This window comes from Hetaerina americana, unplaced genomic scaffold, assembly GCF_022747635.1.
Source record: "Hetaerina americana unplaced genomic scaffold, ioHetAmer1.1.p SCAF_44, whole genome shotgun sequence".
Classification (NCBI taxonomy): Eukaryota; Metazoa; Arthropoda; class Insecta; order Odonata; family Calopterygidae; genus Hetaerina; species Hetaerina americana.
The window spans coordinates 636,908-659,394 of NW_027287030.1; positions in this window are offsets into that span (position 1 = coordinate 636,908).

Below are 22,487 nucleotides of genomic sequence, written 5' to 3' on the forward strand. Positions count from 1 at the left end.
GGCTTCTTTAGGATGTGAGTGGGTAAGAATGTATCATGGTGGAAGAAAAGACGTTTGATTAATCTTGAAATTTAAAGTCGACCAGGAGGGAGATCAAACGCAGAAACCAACGGCACGACACATTTCTGGCACCAAGGAAGACATTTCTAAGCCAATTGGCGTGAATTGAGATGATGGCATCAAAGAGAGAATAATGAAAATAATCGACGTCCATAATATTGGGCCAGAGCGATGGGCGTGTTGATTCCATTTCATAAATCCAATGATCATTCTGACCTTAATAATCCTGTGTTCTCCATCATATCCTTAGTCATTTTCAACGTTGAACAATTTAAACTGATCTTCTAGCTTTGAGTATGTAAATATAATTTAAATAATAAAATGTGGTGAGTATGATTTTGAAAGCACACTGGGCAATACATAATGTTGAAGGTGTCTAGGTATACAGGGTGCGGCGCTGGAATCCGGACAAATTTCAATTTGAATTTCCCGCCACATCGTAGTTCCACCGGAGGTCGCAATTGGCGTTCTTGAAATCTATAGGCATCTAGTAAACAGTCACAACCGCAAAATGGCCCAGATGTTACGTACAAGCGCGGAGGACAGTCGAAGAGCCGCTATGAATCGATAGTGTTAACGCTGGGCGTTATATTTCGAAATAGTGCGATTCTTCTGGCACTCCAGATCAACTGTTCACGATATTGTGGCTAGGTATAATGCTTTGGATAAGTCTGGGAAAGGTTTCACTGATAACACGGCGAGGAAACCTCATTCGAGGAAACGCGTGTTTTGTCCGGATTTAAGCGCTGCACCCATATTTCCTATATGAATGTGAAATTTCGAGGAGTCATTTTAACAAATTAGAGGTATTGCTTGAGGTGAAATCTAAAAAAAACAGCAATGTTTTAAAACACATATGAACCATTGATAAAATAAATGGATTTAATGTATTACTGCACTCACTCAAAGTCATTTGTTCCTCTGTTGCAGGTGATAAAATATATTATTGAGGTGTGGTTAAACCTTTGGAGTTAGCGTGATTCCCGTACGTTAACAGCCGGCCAACGATTTCTGCAAGGTAAGTGTGCCTGATATTTATTGTTTTATCTTGAGATATTCTCACCATGTACTAAGGGAAGCATAGATTTTTACTTTTAATGTAATGTTTGTCCTTAATTCAGTGTGAGCGAACTTCCCGAAACCGTATATGGTTTTCCTCGAACAAGTCTTGTAATTCTTTCGATTCCCATAATTTCAGGATGAATACTCTTTAGTAATTCATATTCCACGTTTTTATCAACGCTTATTACAATATGTGCGCGGTATATTAATAACTTACAGTGGTGTAATCCCTTGATTTACTGTTATGCACGGTCGTTTAAGTCGTGCATAAGTTACCAGTGGACATTGTCGTAAATTTTGCGGTTATGCTATGGCGTATCATTCATTATGTCACTTTAAATGATTAATTTGGGGTCAAGATTGGTGACCATTTGCGATAGTTTTCTTAGATGAGCCCAAAACACGTTTCTGCACATTATGTTTTCCTTCGTTACCAAGGACGGGTTCCACCCCCTCTCTCGGTGTGAGAGGTATAAAAAAGCAGAAGCTCTCTTTTTCGCTTACTCCTTAAGTGTCATCAACTCCATAAGTTAACATGTTTACAATTGAAATTTTATGATCTCTTGATGCATTCGCACTAGTCACATATCCTGTCCATTCATATTTGTTGCTAATTGAGGCAGGGATACCCACTGAAAGAAGGTTATTGCATTGACAATTTGATGGTGACTATGTCATAAGAACTTTGCAAATAACTTTTCCATTGTTTCTTCAAAAGTTTTAATTTCCTCCCAAAATCATAGTATGCGAGAGTTAAAACGATTTCAGTTGAATGAGTTAAGGTATTGAAACATATCATCATCAATATATCAATATTGAGAAGATTAATAGTTTTTTCAATGTTTGGGGTATTACTATTACTGTTGTTGAAGAGACATTGCTATCGAGCTGATATGCATCACAAGCTTATCATAACGAATTAACGGAAATAAACTGGAATCTATGTAAATGAGGCTGGAAGGAGAGCTCTTCAACGTTGAATTTATCCTTTAGGTCTTCAAAATTAAAATTTAATGTTTAGCGAAAGACGCCAACGAGGCTTGACCGTGAATTCCAATCAGCTGTACGATGCCAAAAAAATATATGGGACTGTTTAAATCTTTTATTGCACTCTATATTATAATTTATCAATTGCTCTTCAATGCAAACATTTCAGAGTGTAAAAATCATTCGACTTGACCGGGTTTAGAACCCGGATCCCTCGATGCCTTTAAGCCAATTGGTCGAGTGCTTTAGCTAGTCAAGGTATCGAACTATGAACTCTTGGGGACTTTAAAAGAACAAGATGTTAATCTTCAAGCGGTCTTTCTTCTTAATCTTCAAGTAATCTTCAACCGGTCAAGACGAATGATTTTTACACTCTGAAATTGTTGCATTTACATACATATTAACGGACGACTCGGTTAAAAGTTACTATTGCGGCATCTCCCGCAGTTTCTTGGAATTTGTATTAACTGCTCTTTGCTGATCATACTTGGAGACCTTTGTGCTTCTGAATTGCATTATATTTACCGGAAATGACAGAGACCTCCTTGTGAATACCTGTAATACCCATATGAACGAAATAAAAATATGTACTTGTTCGTTGACATATTTAAATTGAATAAAAATCGACCTGTACTTGGACGCAGAAAGGTATTTTTAAGGTTGATTTACTAGTTGACAATCTTGTTAACAAGTTAAAATGCTAATTAGCTCTCGGGTTCGATATTTAATGAATGTTGACCACAGTATCCTCACCAACTGTCCTTTTAATTCTACCTTGCGCCCGTTCTGCGAAGAATACTTTGGAACGAATTCTGATATTTCTTCGATCTGCCGTGGTAAACTGCCTGTAAATCAGATCCTAAATACTATTTATTGTAGATTATCATCAACTTACAACACATTTCATAATATGAACATTCGGCTATATAACTGCTCACTCAGTTGAAATCAGACGGTATCCAGAGTTTCAAGAATAGGGTATGTGCCTGGTTACTTGCTCTCACTTTATTCATTGGATGAATTCTTTTGTGACAATCTTCAGCACATTTAAGAACTTATGTTGAAATTTTAAATAGTATTATTATTGTGCGTGCCTGGCGTGGTTGATGACCCGCTACCACGCACCATGTCTCATGTCGTGGTTTGCAGAGTAATCAAGTGGTTGTGGACGTTATACTCTCCTGGCCGATGCGCCACTTCGATTGAACTCGAAGTATGACAAAATATGTACATGTGATAACTCGATAAATGTCATAAATCCTAACTAATCCTATTAACGTGTAAATCTGAATAGTAGTTTGTTTTTTTTGGGGAGATCGTCGCCAAAACGGTACTGAGTGAGGTCTTATTATTTTTTTTGCATTAATGCGGGTGAAATACACAAAATAACATAGACTAGGTTCGATTTAATTATAGTTTTCTGGAAATTTTTTCAGATCAAAAGAACAGTTTTTTCTTAAATTGTCTTCAAAATTAACTTCTGCTTTCACAATCGGATAGCAGGATTTCAATTCGTTCACTTCAGTAAGGACCCGGCAGATAAACTGTAGCATTCTTTCTCTGGCTATTGTATAATTTATAAACGGATATTATTATGATTTATGCCGAAAGCGGAGAAGACGCCTTGTAAAGTGTACAGCTGCTGCAAAAATTCGATAGCCACAGAATATTTCGCTAAAAGTAGACTTTTCAAAAGTACATCGGTACGTTATTTCGAATTCTGTGTTCATTATGCCTGGCAAAATCAAATCGCATGCACGAGGTCTATCCAGTAAATACGCGAACTGGTGCAATCTGGCGGCCATGACGCGGATAATAGCCCCGCCCACCAGCGGCGCTAGTTGCCTGAGACCCAATGAGCCGTTTGTGCTTGGCGGATCGTCGAGCTGTGCGTTTGGTGCCAGTTATGTTAGTTTCTGTTGTCCTTGTTTATACTGTTTGGCGAAAATGGAAATTGACGAAATCACGGAGCAACGAATCGACATCAAGTTTTGAAGTGAATAAAATTAGTGAAGGTAAGGTAAATTTGAAGTGAAGGTAAAAATTATCAATAAATTACTGGAATGTTGACAGCTGTTTACGGTGATAATTCTCTGAAGAAAACATCCGTTTTCAAGTGGATTACATCAAACAAAAAATCAAGAAAAATCCGATCGAAAATCAAAATCATCCCCCTGGTTTTCTTTAATGTCGAAAGTGTTTTTCATCATGAATTTCTCCCTGAAGGACAAACAGTACATTCTGAGTTCTACTTTACAGTTCTCAAGCGTTTGAGAGATCGCGTGCGTCGTGTGCGATCAAATTTGACTCAAGGCGAGGGATGGATCCTTCTTCATGACAATGCACCGGCGCATTCAGCATTGATTGTTCGCCAGTTTCTGGCAAAATATTCAATCGCCATCCTTGATCATCCTCCTTATTCGCCAGATCTCACCCCCTACTACTGTTTCCCATTCCCAAAATGCAAAAATGTGATGAGGGGACATCACTGGGAAGAAGTGGACACAATAAAGCAAGAAACGACGAGAAAACTAAAAATCCTAACTGCCGAGGACTTCCAAGGGTGCTCTAAACAGTGGAAAAGAAGATGGAATTAGTGCATAGCAACGAACGGAGACTAGTACTTTGAAGGGGACAAATTCAGGACATAATCGATATAGACTAAATTTTGCAAAATAGTTTTTTTATGGCCTCAGTTCGCGTATTTACTGAACAGATCGCGTATTGCAATAATGATCAAGTTATATTGTGTATAAAAATGTACTGCAATAACGATCAAATTAAACCTATATGAATGTTTGTTACCGTAGCGGTATTTCCAAATTAAGTTTTATATCAATGAAAGCAATTCTTTTTATTAAGAATTGGCCATATTTTTACGTTCAAAATAATACTACCACCCTACGCACGCGCATAAAAATGCCTACAATACGAATTAAATACTGTTACATAACTGTACGGATAAATTGGTCCGTCGATGCCGGGCATAGCCTGTTGTATTAATGTAAAATATCGGTGAAAATGTTACTTCAAAGTTGTTTCGCTCGTGATTACGATCGGACGTAGCGGATCGTCGTTCCTAAACATCAATCTTTCCGTTGCACGAAGATACGGAATGCGTTCGGAAGGACCGTCTTTGAAAGTTGGCATGGAATATTTTCTCAGGCCTTAGAATGCAATATTTTCTCAGCTCTTTTATTGCTGTCAGTTCCACTAATCGTTCCGCTGAATGGATGGAAGGAGAACCTTGAGCGATTTATTACCCTTGACACTTGCAGCTTTCTCGACGATATAAAAGGTTGAAATGATCGCGCTCCTGCAGAGGTTGTGAAGGTGTGTGTGTATTGGTTGAATGGTGCGTACCGCATTTGACACGCGGGAAAACATAACAAGATGGTCGGCTATTACTCGGTGAATCCTTCCTGTGGGAGGAGGAGTGGGGGAGGGGAAGGGAATAGACACAGGTTTGAAGGCGGGTCTTGTTCGCTGTTTTCATAACAAATTGACTCTGACTTTTGAATTGGAGGCGTGAGATTCTGAAATCGTTTTGTGATTGTATTTTCCTCCTTCATTCGGTCTTTATATCAAGGTCCGGCGATGATTTCATTGCGTCATCCCTTTGATTGTGTTTGTGCCCAAATAGGTATTCAAGCCTAATTCCAAAGAAACTGCGGGAGATGCCGCAACAGTAACTTTTAACGGAGTTTATGATCCTGGATGAGGTTCTAGGCGTCTTGAATCTCTATGTCACTTTCTCCCTATCAAAATAAACTTAAAAAATAAATGGCTACCGATCGTTATCGACGCGGAGAGGTTAGGCTCGATTTTTCTCGTCCCGGTATCGTTCAATAAGTCCCGGGGCTTATTGAACGATAGGTTACCACTTTGAGTTAGTCGTAGTTATGACATTGGCTGGAGCATTATGATGCGACCTTACCCTTTAAGATGAAAGACTGAATTTTATGTGCCTTGCTTTTTTTAAGGGAGAAAAATTTTTTGATATGCTGTTTGGATTTCTTATAACCCTTGCGCTTAACGCTCTCCCTAACGTTTCCCGCAAACCTCATTCTTTGCTTAGACTTTCCTTATTTTATTGTTCTCTTTCTTTACTGTCATTTACTTTGGGTTTACGACAATGGGTTAAATGGAAGAAGGGACCATTAGGTCTCAATTTCGCCCGAATAGAGACCTCTATATATCTTGAATAAATGAAAAACTCCAATGGCCGTAAACAGTTTACCTTTCAAAATAAAGTACAAATAAGGTCAGTTGGCTAACTCCACGAGTCAAAGGATAGAGTAAAGGGTAAAAAAGGAAAGGGGTGAGAAAGGTTCGAATACGCGTATTCCGGCCACAAAGTAGCCCTCTTCATCGTACTGAAGGTGAATCTTCACGACAACACAAGTTGAAGTGAGAATGTGTAAAGGAATCCGAAGATATATAGTGTGAAATTTGGGGGGGGGGGAGGGAGGGCGGAGTGGGTCGCGTATTCGTATTCACCTTTCTCATCCCTTTCCTTTTTTACCCTTTGCCCGATCCTTTGACTGGTGACATTAGCCAACTAGTCTCATTTGTGCTTTGTTTTTAAAGGTAAACTGTTTACGGCTATTGGAGTTTTTCATTTATTCAATACTACTAGCCGTAAGAGGTCAATTCAATCAATACCCTCTCTATCTATTTAACCCTTGTATTCATATCCGGTTGCACACAGCGTTATATCGGTGCATAAAAGTGATAAATAGTGTTAAAATTCCACCAAAAATCGACGATTCGTCGTTATTCAAATCTGCTTGAAGGTAAAAACGTATTGAACATTTTTCTTCCGTTTATTTTCCGTCACAATCACAAGCTTTTAAAGTCTGCAATGCACCAGCCACATCCGGAGTACCCGAGTACCATACAATACGGAAAATGTAATTGATTCAATAATTTCTGCTACTTGTTTTTTTATTGATTGAAATAAGTGGGGAGCGATAATAAACAATGAATTGGACCATAAATTACTCCAAATTAACTGACGTTTTGGAAAATTTAACCTGTAAAATTCATCACATATCGGATGGTGACATTTTATGAATGTAAATTGTCCTCGGTTTCCATTCTTTTTCTAATTGTTTGATTCATACAGATATGACAGGAGCCGGTAACTTCAATTCTACCACATGCATCCTTGGGGAGTTTCCGGAATTTGACCAGTCAGAGAGAAAAAAAAAAGATTTTTCGCCTGATAACACTTTCACCCAAAGACCTCTATCTATCTATCTACCTTAAACAGTAGAACACCAATAAAAATCATGCACGTAAGTGACCGTTTAAGCCTGCTTCGACTAGTACCAGGGGTGATTCCGAAAAATAGGTCATTAAAATGGAGCAGGAGATATGAGAACAGAAAAAACTATCCTTGAAGCATTGTTTCATATTTCCCATTAAATTACGACAGTATTGAGACGTTAGTTTGGAACTCATAGGAGTTTGAATCATGTATTGTTTTCACTATTGATCGTATATCGCCAGGAATACTTATAAAACATTTAAATAAAGAAGTCAAGTGATTTTTTTTTGGCCCTTGTCAATGTCTTCCACGGCCCATGTCACTCTCATGACAGTTACCCCATCATCGGTATCATCTCATTCTCTTTCATTGGATGATTGCTATCGAAACTATTAAACCCACGGAAGGAGGTTTCTAAAAATAATTACGTATTTTACAAAATAACCTGCAAGGGGAGATGACTGCGAGATTACCCTTTCATTTCGTTTCGAATAGGCGGCGCAAGGAAAATGACTTTTAATTGATTGGAATAATGGAACAAATTGCGTCTAATAGCGATGTTGTCCTTGCCTTTGAACATTAAAAGGAATGATGTTGAAGGGAGAAAGAAATATGTAGGCCACATCAGATTTTAATACGAGCTGTCTCTAATTTTCTCTTTTCTCCTTTCCGACCCGTCTGGGCGTGTGCAGCAAAATAAACCGCGCGGCAGTGAAAGAATAAATCTTACTTGCATAATATTACCCATTTACAAAGCCATGGACTCCCCAAGTGTCTTGGTGAAGAAACAATTTTATTGAGCGAATGAGAGTAGGAATACGAATTCGATCACTCCGAGAGAAGTGACAGTCTATTGCTTAGATAGAACTTAGTGACACGAGAAGCATTACAAGAATGAGAGAATTTATGAATTATGCTCTAAATAAGTATTTGAAGAAAGTATCAATGAAGATTTCAAAATATGGAACGCAGCACTTTATGGATCGGAAACTTGGTATTCGAGGCAGGAGGTTCAGAGTAGATCGGAGGCTTATTGAGATATAGTTGTGGCGAAGAATGGAGGTAATAAAGTATGGCAGCGGGGAAGGCAAACCATGAAATATAACGTACGTAAATGCGGTAGACGAATGCTGTGGCGTTGCTAGGGAGAACCCGAAAAAGGTAGAGAGAGGATGATAGTAAATATAGAAAGCTAATAGCAGCGGTCTGTTTGAAGGCCGTGATAGAAAAGAGAATAACGGTTAAGCGGAATAGAAGAACGAGTAGAGAATAGGATTTTGTTTTGACAGTATGACGACAGACAGGAGTCATGACGAAATGAAGAAAGAAATAGTGTAGGGCGATGAAAGAAGAAGTTATCGCGATACCTGGAAGTATACATTCGTTAAGGACCTTCCAAAAAATACCTTCAATCGATAGACCACCTCTTGATTTGTATACATTCATTCGTGGTCACTTCTTTTTGGGCAACTGGTTACTCTTTGGGTGCGGAGAAGCACATGTATGTATAGAGAGAACAAACTTTAAGGAAAGATAATCCACGCACCAGTCACGGAAGGTGAGGAGATATTAAAACGAGGCTGGTGGACCCATCAAAGAATGAGCATCACGAGTGACATGAAGAGGGAGTTAGATGAAGAAAGGGAGAAGGAATAAATGTAGGGTAAACAAAAGGAAGCTTAAGTGATGTGGAAAAGACAATGTTAAACAGTCAAAAACGTACCTTGAATGAAGTGGCCAGAGAAGTTCATTGGTAAGATCATCTAACCATTTTAGGCATGTGATGTCCTTAAAAGTTACATTTCACACTTTTATTCATTCATAGGATGTCATTCATCTTGACACCCACCTCCTCACAAATCAAGGTGCAATAAATAAGGGGTAAATGACTGAAGGGAAACTTAAAAGGCGTCGCTGGAATAGTGTACCCTAATCACACAGCATATCTCCGAAGGATGAGTTCAGATTGGTGAGATGAGTTACTTTGAAAAGAGTAGTTTCACGAGAGCAATTTCTTAAGCGCGCAATTTGCAACGTCTATTGGGCCAGGCTAAACTCTCTGAATTCTATCGCTTAAACCAATCTTTAAGAGTTCAGCGCATTTCTTCAGAGCCTGCATAACCACCTCGAGTAATATTAGCAAGTGTCTGTTCAATTTATGGATGGTTGCTAAGGAGCAAATGATAAATTTGGGATCATTTATATGACTCAAATTGAATCCATGGTATTTTTAAAAAAATTTTTAAAGCATAGAAATGGCCACCATATGTATTCTACGAGTATGTATGCCAAACTGCGACTATTCATTTCTCGTAGTATGGCATAGACTCCTTCATCTCAAACTAAAGAAAGAGCAGCTTTATCCTAATCGAGGCAGAACTATACCACCAAAACCATCCAAATGATGTTAAAATTGGGTAAGTTTGCAAATCCGACATTCCGGTTTGTAAGCCGACAATGCATATCCTTGGCAAGGTATTATTTACGCCGTAAAAACAAGCAAACTACGAGGAAAAAACCAAGAAGGAGTGGTAGTCAAAGAACTTCGCAGTCCCTAACTGAGGACACGGCAGTAATTAATATAAATAACACACACACATTCCTCGATAGCTGAAGTAGTTAGAGCATCCGGCAAGATCCGGTGTTCAAGTCCCGGTCAAGGAGATATTATTACGCTTCTGATTTGCTAGATTCCGCCTTCCCCACCTCTCCTGTGTTCGTCCTTTAAGTGTGTTCCTACCCCTTTCTCTATTTCCATGTGAATATACACAGCCATATATACATACATATATAAATTAAGGATACACCTACTTATACACATGTGCTCAAAGTAAATGACATTGAAGAAAAGGAACAATAAAATAAGGAAAGTCTACTCAAAGAATGAGGTTTGTGGAAAAAGCTAGGGAGAGCGTAAGGTACGTTTTGGATAAACACAGACTATACCACGGTGCAACTATAAGTAAGGGAAGATATTTTTTCGGATGCCAATTACCTAGAACAGACAGATTTTGCCGAATTTCATTGTTAAGTGAACCCTCCGTGCCAAGTGTACCCTTCCCCGTCTTGGATGGACCGTTACTTAGTACCCTTGTTCTCAGTCATCAAGTATAGAGAGCGATGTGAAGAATGACTGGTAGCCATTACGTACTTGCGTTCGCACGACGTTGGCCGCTCGCATCGCAATCTGAAGACGGGAATGCATCAAGGTGGAGGTGAACGCAATCTGAAAAGACATCGCATCAACATTCATAGACTTTCGCATTTATCCGTATTAAGACGCCATCAGTCCGGTTTATCTATCTTTTATGTACTCTATTCACTTTCTCTTGAAACTAGGAGTCAATTGGCTGTTTCTCAAAAGGTACCGGCGTTCCCACGGAAACTCAACTGCAGCTTCAAACTGGAATCCAGCGACATGTAATTACGTAATAGAAACATAGCTCGCTCAGTAATCTTCGACAAATTAATTACATTACAAAATTTATCGTTAGGAAGTGATGAAAATGAAAGAATATACTTATATAAGAAACAAATATAAAATACGATGTATATAAGATTTTATGAACTGTGTATTGATAATGAGTAACAATCAACAGTCTTAAAAATAAGTATTCTTGTATTTTTGTATATTAAAATATTAATCTTATATAATATTAAATATTCATAAAATCAGTTAGGTTTGCTGATGATCATGCAATAGTTACTAAGTACGCCAAGGGGTTGCAAGCATTGTCGAGTGAATTGGAAATTCAGTGCGACAGGTATGGGATGAGAATCAATATTAATAAAACAAAGGTTATGCGATTTTCTAGAAAGAAAAAGTCTAAGATTAACATTAAAATAGGAGGGCAAAAACTAGAGCAGGTAGAACAGTTTACGTATCTCGGTAGTGTTTTGGACCAACACGGTCAAAGTAGTAGGGACGTAAGGAGAAGAATTGCGCTAGGCAAAAAAGCTTTCACAAGGAGGAGGGAGTTGATGACGGGGACGTTGAGAAAGGATGCTAAGAAAAGATTCGTAAAAACTTTGATATGGAGCGTAGCTATGTACGGCGCGGAAACGTGGTCATTGAAGCAGGAGGATAGACGTAGACTGGAGGCTTTTGAAATGTGGGTGTGGAGAAGAATGGAGAAGGTGAAATGGACAGAGAAGAAAACAAACGAGGAAGTGCTAATGCCGTATTGGGAGAGGGGATTGTTGGGAAAAATCCAAAGGAGGTGGGAAAGTTGGATGCAGAGCATTTTGATTGACAATTGGATGCTGAAGGACACTGTGGCATAGAGGGGAGAACGTTTGAAAAACGAGGAAGGGGCAGGATTGGGATAGGTACATGCTGGGTGGAATTAGGGGAGAATTGAATTATACCGAATTGAAGAGGGTTTTATTGTAGTGTCAGATGTCAGGTTGTGTTTTTTGAGGAGAGGCAATGTATCGTTGTACCGTTGTCTAACCTGTGTCCATCCAAAAGGTATCTTATCGGTGGGATACCTATAATAATGATCTATTATACGAGTGAGTTCATCTACTCTGATACTATTATTTGATTTATTTCTGACTGAAGAAATGTGATGTTATTATCTTGAAACAGTTTTCCGACTATGCGTTTTAAATTAGCTCATATTTCTCTGTATTACCCGTGTTCATGAAAATAAATGAAATAAGTTGGAACCTTGGCTTTATGAAGTGTTTAAAAATGAAAATGCGGAATCGCTACCATTATTTTGATGAACTTTTGGTACTGAATTTTATATGAAATTCAACTGCGAAGTAGTCATAAAGCAATAAAATCAATGCAATTGCAAGTGTTTTTGACGGGTTTCGCTTTGACTCTCGACCTTGAGAACTACTTTGAGCTCCTTACGCAATGTTTCAGACGTTTATTTTTAATACCTGGCATTGTGTCCTAATGGCTATTCTTAAAGCAGTCGATGGCCTTTGAAGTATAGCCTCGCCCCACGCTATCCTTTAATGACGTGGTGGTTTTTTCGAGGTTATCCCAATCCGCTTAGTATATTAAATGACTTTCTCCTCATTCCCAATCAAAGTCGGTGGATTGATGTATCTCTTAATTGCGTTTTCCGTTTCTTAGCTATATTTATCATGAATGTGTACACTTAATAGCATTTCGCAGTGTTCAAGTGTAATATTCGAAACTATGAATTTCGTTACTGAATCTTTTGGATTAGTATCATAATTTCATTTGAATTATTATCATTGATCGGTATCCTACCGATTAAGGTAGGTTTGCGGCTTGACTAAGACTGAACCTGCCCGCATGTCTTAGTCTTACCCAACTAGGCACAACCTTCAACCCAAACTACTGACAAATGTTCTTCTCCTACCTATCTTCCATCCGTCCAACATACCTATCCTCGTATTCCAGCCCCTTCCTCGTTTCTCGAACATTCCCCCCTTTATTACAATCTTCAACATCCCACTGCCGATCATTACGCTTTCCTGCCTCCTTTAGATATCTCCCAACAATCTCCCTCTCCTCCCCCACCACACCCAGCACTTCCTCATTTGTTTTCCTCTCTGCCCACCTCACCTTCTCCACCCTCCACCACACCCACATTTCAAAAGTCTTCAATCTACCTGTATGCCTATCACCTTGCTTCAATGACCAGGTTTCCGAGCAATGCAAAACCATACCAAAAATTTCCACCACTCCTTTTTAAAATCCTCAATCTTTAACTAACTTTTGAATGTATCATAAAAAGTGTTTATAAATTTTTTAAGGACAGGTGATTAATTTTTGGTATTGCCTTCATGTATTATGTTGGTATATTAGTATTTAGTACAAGCATAATGTACTAAAGTACAAACATGACCTACACTCCGTATTCTGGACGCAAATCTATAGCGCACTCAATCACGGATGCCATTGAACGTCAGTTATTTTTAAAAAATCGCAATCCAATGCGGTATGATAAAAAGGAAAAGAGAAGGGATGTTCTTAGTAATGACCAAAAGTGGAAATAGACCATGATGTCCATGTTTTGCGTAAGAAAACAACTCTATACACTTTTCCCAGCGATGTTAAATAAGTTCGATACCCTTTTTGTAATAAGAACTGTCTTGCTCCTCAAAATGGCCGTTATCGTCGGTGGACGAGGAGAGGAATTAAGAGGAGTACGTGCAAAGGCGAGAGGGAGAGGAAGGGAGGGAGGGAGAGATTGAGGTGAAGTGGTACGATGCGGGTTTTGGATTGGAGTGGGACGGCGGCGTCATTGTCGTCTGCCGCGGCCTCTTCTCCTCATGTTTGCCGTCGGTGTTTAGAAGTCGTCCCTCAGCATGAGACTCGTGACTTCGACCTGTTTGAAGAAAGTGCTTAGGGGGGTTGGCGGCTAAGTTATTTTCTTGCTTCGGTTGTTGACGGGGGGAGGGAAATAAAATCTACCCTGAAGAGACTAGACCGATTGGACTGTTTGTTTGTCTCCATTATTCATAACAGACAGTTCAGGAAATGGATTAAATCATTTAGTCGATTGCTCAGAGAAATTTAAACTATTAGGGACAATCAAATGAAAACCGAACATCCTCTACGACAACCAGTCCGCGTAACAACAAGGACATTATGACAGGAGTTCGGGTTTCATTTGGCTGCCCCTAGCAATTGTAACGTTCCGTCCACTTTTATTATGCAATTTTGGCACATATGTGTAGTAAGTGTTGCGTCTGACCTCAGTATTCATAGCAAATCGGAAGCATTTGTTTTTTTTTATAATTCAAGAAGAGAGAGTATTGTTTTGAATGGTCGTCGTATTGCATCCATCATATGTGGCTTTCTTAGGATGAAAACGGAATCCATGGCTCGATGGGAATCTGCAACCTTTGCATTTTAAATTGGGCATCACATTCAACTTGATTCTTACGTCATATCCTCTGCAGTTCAATCCAGCTCTTTCGCCGAAGAGATTGCTAATTGATTTACTTCATTTTCTTCGCGAGTCGCGTTGTTTTGGTATTCTTCCTTCATAAATTTAAACATAAATAAATATATATATATATACACACACATATAAATATATATATGCATGTATATAATATATGTATATATATATATATATATATATACACACACACATACACACACACACACACATATATATATATATATATATATATACACACACACGATAGATTCGGAGTTGTTGTGTTTATTAATCGCTGAAGCAGGGAAAAACTTTGCGCCAAATTTAAGAATCTGCGTCATTAATAGTGAAGAATCATAGAATCTATGCTTTTTTAATGGTCGCATTATATTTCCGTGATTTGTGTTATGTTATTCGTTGAAGCATCGTGATTTTTCAACATTTCTCTATATGTTGAGTTATCCTTAGTCACTTTTTTATATTTTTTCACTCCATTGGATCTAACAATCATCCCAAGGTCAAAAAGCTATCCCAGTAGTCGTGGAAGTGATCTGCCGTCTTTTGTTTCACGTTTTGCTCGTTATCGAGTCGTCGATTTTGAATTCTTTATAAAAAATAAAAAATTGATCTCGTCCCGTTCGCTTCCAACAATTTCCAGCCCCAAATGCGCGCTTGATGGAGCACGGGAAACGGGCAAACAATAAATCATGTCTTCATTTTTATAGTCCGCTGGACCAAAATCAATGGTCGAGTAGATATTTACACTGCAAACCTCCCAGAGATGAGGGGGGAGGGGGAAAGAAAAAAAGGCGACCCGCTGTTAAGAGCACGCCATGTGCTGCTGCAGGTGGAGAGCGGTCGTCGGGGTTTTGAGTGAGAGAGGAAGGCGGCTTGAGAAAGAGATGAGCGGATGGGTGGAAAAACGTCGACATTTTCGTCAGTGACGTAAGACCCCCGTGGGCATCATCGGGAGTCTTCGTGGGCATCATCGGGAGTCGGAAACGTCTCTCACCCAGAGGCACACGGGTAACAACGCGCCATGGGGTCCGCCGATAAATACTATATTCTGGAAAATATAATGGAGTACTACATATATTCGGAACATAAGTAATACCAATCGCTTAAGAAGGTCATAACATGTGTCCGCCTCTCTTTGGTACGTCATCACGTCATTCATGTTGGATATTTCATTTTGGCACCATTACAAATATAAGCCTCAGTTGATTGCAACAATAGTAACTATTATGGAGTCTGAAGTAAACAAGATGGCGTGTCTTTTGAAAAGGCATTTCATAAGCGTAAATATTTAAATTATCAAGGGATGTGAAATTAACCTTATAAAAACTTACCGAAAATTCGGTTCCTTTGTTTCATTTTTGGAATTAACATCTCTGTCTCCATTGATCAAAACTTTTTTTGCATGATTATAATTGCTCCCAGTTATATCCATGGCAACACTGTCAACAAATATAGTATTCACAGTATTCCAATTAGACAAGATGTCGTGTTTCTGTTGGGGCATTTTCTATAAATTGCTATCGGCCTCAATGCTCGAATTTGAGCGTCCGATCTCAACCGAAACATTGCAAGAGTGTGAACGTATTGACATTTCGGTTCAAACGGACAGAGCCGCTATGGGGTATTTCACTTAGATTAATTATTATTCGGGGGTTTTAGAGGTGGAATGTGAGGTTTTCAGTAAAGAAAAGTCTGCCAATTTGCATAACGATGTAAGTGTATGATACGTTTCACAATTCAACAGTGCAAACATCATTCGCGATTCGAACCCTGGTCCCTCCTTGCCGACTACTTTAGCCAATTATGCCACCGAGGCGACATCTTCAATTATATCTTAAATTTAAGGGAATTTAAAGGAACACATTGCTATGGCGAAATGCCGTACAGTGTCTCACAAAGTATTCGTAGTCGTTATTGTCACAGATTTTCATCGGCGAGGTTAAAGCCCGCGTATTCAACACTAGGGTTTGATACATGGTGCGTTCTAAAAATAATGCAATTATTTAAAAAAGTAATTTATTGCGCAGATTTGCTCAAACACTTAAAATTCTTCAAAGTACTGTCCTTGGGCCTCTACTTATTTTTCCAGCGACTCTGCCATGACCGGTACGCACCCTGGAAAGCGTCTTCGGGGACCTCTCGCAAGGTCTACGTCACGGCTGATTGGATCTCTTCTATGGACGAAATGCGGGTTCCTTTAAGGGCTGCCTTAATCTGAGGGAACAAAAAGAAGTCTGCTGGGGTGACAACGGGACTATAGGGGATTTCCTGTAGGAATTACGTAACATTGCAGGAGGAATTTCTGTAGCGCAAATGACTAGGCTAGCGTCCCCCCCGCCCTCTCCACCTAATCCAAGTACTTTGACCCCACTCCGACCAATAGGAGAGGAGCGGGAAATTCGATTGCATTAAATTTGGAACGCATCCTATAAATTCAAAGAAACTGCGAGAAACGCCGCGACAGTACTTTTTAACAGTGTCGTCCGCTAATTCGCATTACAATTTAACAGATGACTCCGTGAAAAGTTACTGTTGCGGCATCTCCCGCTGTTTATTTGAATTTGAAATAGATACGAATGTAATGTTTACGATTGGGAATATTGTTCAACGTGACATTCAATACGGTATATTTAGTGTTCAGGGGAGCAGATTAAGATCGACTCATAGCAAATAATGATGCACTATTCTACTGTTAATAAAATATATTTCGACGTTGTTTTGTCATATTTAAGTACGTAATGTTGATAGGTTCAAGTTTGTATAGTTTCCTCCCGTTGAATTTTACACTATTATATTCTAGAAAAGCTCATTCCTATTTGGTATGAATCGATTGTATTTGCCTTCCACAGCATCACAAAAAAGTAGAATAGGAATTTTCGGAGAGAAGGTCCCTGGTTCGATTCCCGGGCAAGGCACTCTGGGCACCTGCAGCTCCACCCAAGCTGAAGTGATTTTTCGGGTACCAGATCTTCCTGGAAAACCATAACCGGCAAAGGGAAAGGAACTCCCCCTACCCTGATGTGTGAAATTCACACATCAGGGTAGGAGGAGTTCTTTCATCAGCGTAGGCAAGGTGCGCCTAAGATTACGTACTTTCGCTCTTTCGTCTTCCATTCATCTTTTTTGTTGCTTTTGTTTTCATCTCTTGCTTTTCCTCGTGGGATACTTCCCTTCTTTATTTCCATATTTCTCGAAGGCTCCATTGTCTCAAGATGTGTGCACCCAATCTGCTTCTTCCCCACACAGTTCTCTGCAATTTTTTCTCACACTCTTCGAAATACGCTCCATTCTTCAGTTAATATGTCTAGCAGTAGCACCCGTCTGCATTACCAGATTCAATTACGTAATTGCATTGCAACTATGCAGGAATTCTTTTAGGAGACGTAATCAGTCACACAGTAGGATTCACTTCTTCAGCAGTTGAAAATTCGATAACAGCACGCTGTTTAATTCGCGTTGACATAGCACTAGAACACGTCTCCATACTTCCGCTTCTCAAAATACACTGGATGAATGTAATGACCTCAAACCTACGCTTGCGTGTTGATGGGGAATGTTACTTCCACGTGCCAGAAGGAGTGTCTCTGAATATCATTTTGTTAGTGGTCTACAAGCATGTGTGCATTAGTTTTCAGCCTAACCTCGTGCATTATTGCTGTCATTCAATTATGAACATCCTGATTACAGTAACTGAAGGAAACATAATGTAAAACGACACTCATATAGCCAGCAGCAGTGCTTAGGTGGATCCACATCTTTCAAAAGCCTGGCTTGACCGGTGGTCAAATTATACAGGGTCGCACCCAAAAGTGGTAGGACTGATTTTTTTACAAGAATTTTATTGACGATATACTTACATCGACTTAATAATCTTCAAAGTATGCTCCTTGAGCTGCTACACACTAAGTATAACGTTGCTCCCATTCCCCGTACGCCCGCTGGAAATTTTCTTTGGGGATGCCGTTGATGACCATCGTCGAAGCCTCTTGAACGGCCTTTATCGAGTCAAAACGTCGTCCCTTGAGCTGTCTTTTCATCAGGGGGAAGAAGAAGAAGCCCGGTGGTGCCAGATCGTGAGAATAGGGCGGGTGCGGCAACGTGGCAACGCCGTATTTGGCCAGGAGCTGTCTGACGACGAACGCGCCATGGCACGGCGCATTGTCATGATGAAGCACCCAGCAGTTTGCGATGGCCGGTCGGACTCTTTTCACGCGTTCTCGGAGGCGGGTGAGCACCTGCACGTAAAAGTTCGCTTTCACAGTCTCCCCTGTTGGGACAAACTCCTTGTGAACCACTCCATGACGGTCGAAAAACACAATCAACATCGTTTTGATTTTTGATTTGCTCATGCGAGCCTTTTTTGGACGTGGGGACGCGGAAGTGTGCCATTCCGCGGATTGTCTTTTTGTTTCGGGGTCATATTGAAAAACCCATGTTTCATCACCAGTTATCACATTGTCAAAACAATTTTCATCTCGGGCAAATTGGCTAACACTTCTTCGGAAATGCGCACACGCGTTGCCTGTTGGTCGACACTCAGAATTTTCGGCACCATCTTGGCGCACACCTTGCGTATGGCCAAATCCTGTGAAATAATGCGTTGGACGTTGGATGCAGATAGACCCAACTGGTCTGCAATTTCTTCACTGGTTAAGCGTCGGTCTGTGTTCAGCAGTGTCCTCACTCTGACCACATTCGTGTCGGTTCTTGCCGTCGACGGCCGTCCGGAGCGATGGTAGTCTTCAACGAGCTCCCTACCCTCTTTAAACAACTTGTGCCACTCAAATACTGTGGAACGGCTTAAGGCAGTGTCCCCATAAGCCTGCTTGATCATATCGAGGGTCTCAGTTGGCGTCTTTCCGAGTTTCGCACAAAACTTCACGGAATAACGTTGCTCTAAATTCAGATTCATTTTGTTTTTCGACGCGGACAAAAAACTTGCTTCACTAAAAACGGTGTCCTCACTCAACGACAGCCCGCAGGCGACTGAGGTTGGTGTCAGTCTGTTGCTAAGAGCCCCCTCCACCTTACCCTGCCAGGCAGACCCCCATCCACCGCTCCGTTAGCGCCAGAGAAAATCAGTCCTACCACTTTTGGGTGCAACCCTGTATACAGACCGGAATTATCATTATCTTAATAATATATTTAAGACTGCGTAAGAATGTCTTTCTCCACACGATCATTTTGGAGTATATGTCAACTGCAACTTTCTTCGGAATGGAGATTGTGGATTTATTGGTCTACCTATTTATTTCCACGGCAACGTCGTTCCCGATGCCATTGATACACGCCGTGGCCGTCAATTGAAGGGTGCTCCCTCCTCCTTCAAGAGACCTTGGATCGTTCTTCCAGCACGCTCTCTTCTCCTCCCTCCAAATCTTCCTCCTCTTCTTTCATTCACACACACACGGTCGGCATTCCTGGAAACTCGAGTCTTTCTTTTCGGCGGAATCTATCGATAGGGTTTCGCATCATCCACCGAAGACTCGCAGATTGCTGCAGTCCCACCACGATCGCTCGTCTCCGTTCCCTTCCCCTTTCGTTTAAACCCCGCCGCGCCACTCCCTCCTCCCCACCCTTGCCGCCCCCCCCGCCTCTGTTCACCCGATTGGGCACAGCACACCTTCGGGAAACAATGGGTCGACCATTGACGCGACACGGTCACCACGATACATATTGTTCGCACGTGTCGTCCCAGTGTGCGAGGATCGATTTTTAGCGAACCTTTTGCCGATTCCGAGCCGCAACCTTCCATCCAATTCATCGAGCCACGGTTCGTCGGGGTATTTTCCCTCACCATCCACGCAATGCCCCACGAGAGTTGTTTCGATGGAAAGGGGGAGAGGGCGTGTGGCAGTAGGTGGTAAAGGACACCAGCCCATTTGTGCGCGCAGTTATGAAATCATGCATGCATAAGAATATACGTTTGCTCATATATTAAAGAAAGACACATAACAACATACTGGGCTATAAAGTTCTTTCGGAGTTTCCAGCGAGATTCTGAAATGCTACGTTTGTTTTTTTTATTATTAGGGTTTTCGAAATTTAGCGTTTCAATGCCGATTAATCGTATCTGTTATGTATCCGATGGCGATGCCTTGGAAGTTCGTAGAAGAAGAAATTCGTATGCAATAAATGTCGTGGAAAATTATAAAACTATTATTTCGGTATATATGTATAGTTATTGGCAGTTGTAATAAGAGAAAGGCTGAGGTTTATATGACTTTAGGAGTTTATGCCAGAGAAAGCGGAACAGTTTACATGTCTCGTAAGTGTTTTGCACCAAGTTTTGTTAAATCTTTGATATGGAGCGTAGTTATGTGCGGCGCGGAAACGTGAGCATTTATAGAGGATGATAGGCGTAGATTGGAGGCTTTTTAAATGTGAGTCTGGAGAAGGATGGAAAAGATGGAATGAACGGAATTTCAAATGGTAATCCAGTGTTTAGAACGCTTGGCTACTGACCGGAGGGCCCGGGTTCGTTTTAGGGTGACTTATCCCGTCACCTTCAGTATCACCCGAGATTGTGTGATTTTTCAGGAATAAGATCCCTTTGAGAAACAGGCGGCACAGGAAAAGGATCCCCCCTCCCCTTATTCTTACCCTGATGACTGAATTTCACGTTCCGTATCGCGCTTAATACGAGATGAAACGTACCCTCACCTATGAAACCGACCTTTAGTTTGATTACTGCGATATCATTTTGATGTTACGCTTCGGAAAAAAACGAATTGCGGTGAAGTCTTCGTGGGTTTTCCCCCGGGTGGTCAGAACGTCAGCCGCCGATGTTTCAATGACTTAACTCCGTTATCTTTCTCAGGGAGTTGATGATGGATGATGTTGAGTGTCGAATCCATGGGAAAAGGTGCGTTAACACTGATGATCATGGTAGCAAGGAAAAAAAAACTTGCCGCCGATAAAATGACATATTTCTAGTCCCTGCATTTAGCAAAGATTAAAACTAACATCAATTGCCTGAGGAATAAACACGAAAAATACCGACACCTTTGAAAAAAGGTAATTGGTGTTTTATAATTCACGTAACTGTACAAAAGTAGTAAACGGAATCAGGAAACGTACATCTTAGCATATACTACATAATAATGTAAATTAATCTAATCTAGTTGATGTGGTGCCTGACATTTCGTTCTAATCGTTCTTGGAGAAAATAAATCTTGGTCCAATTTCTCTGGTCTTTCAAAATGCGCTTTACTAGTTAAGAAAATTGACGTCTCATTAATTCTTCAAAGAGTTTCGGCCTATAAATTATCCTTCGATTTTGGAGTGCTACCACCAACCTAGATTCTCCACTATTTTTGTCGAACTGCTGCTTCTTTGTTAATTTTTTAAAAAATTAAGCTCCCTTATGCTGAACCTAATATGACCCTTAAATTAAAATTACGACGAAATCATAGCCCGCAAACCGCCACAAGAGTGCATGGATTGCGGTGTAAGGACACCAGGCGTGTGGGTGTGTGTGTGTTTATATATATACTATATATATCTCGATGATGTTGAAGCACTCACAAGAGCAATACAACATTTGGACGGCACAATAGAACACAAATAAAATATATAACAACTTGAAGAAGGCCTCGAAGGCCGAAAGCTCAAACAATCTACAATGTGAGTGTCCTTTTAAGTGTTATCTATTTTATTTGTTTTCTATTGTGTCCTCCAAATGTTATATTGCCCTTATTATTGCTTCAACATCATCGATATATATATATATATATATATATATATATATATATATATATATATATATATATAACACTTTTTGAAAGTCTCACGGACGTGAATAATAATTTATAACACTTAGCACTAGTCGACAGACAAAAACACACAGAAACACACAAAAAAATAGAAAAATGGTAAGTCTCTTGTGCCAATCTACCAATGCAATGCAATGCAATCCAATCTATCAAGCTTATACAGAATGCATTCTAAAAGTAATGCAATTGAATTTTTCCTGCCGCTCATATTAGCCAGAGTGGTTTTAAAAAATACGGATTGGGTGGGGGAAGCGCTAAGATTTTCCGCAAAACCAATATCTGTGCTCTCTAAGCTGTGGAAGCGGCAGGGCGTCAGTGCTTGTAAAAAATAATTAAATTATGACAAAAAAATAATAATTTCATTTATTTTGGAACGCACCCTGCAATTCCCTCGGTGTAACATGTCAGATCAGCTGTTCTGTACCTCTCTAGTAG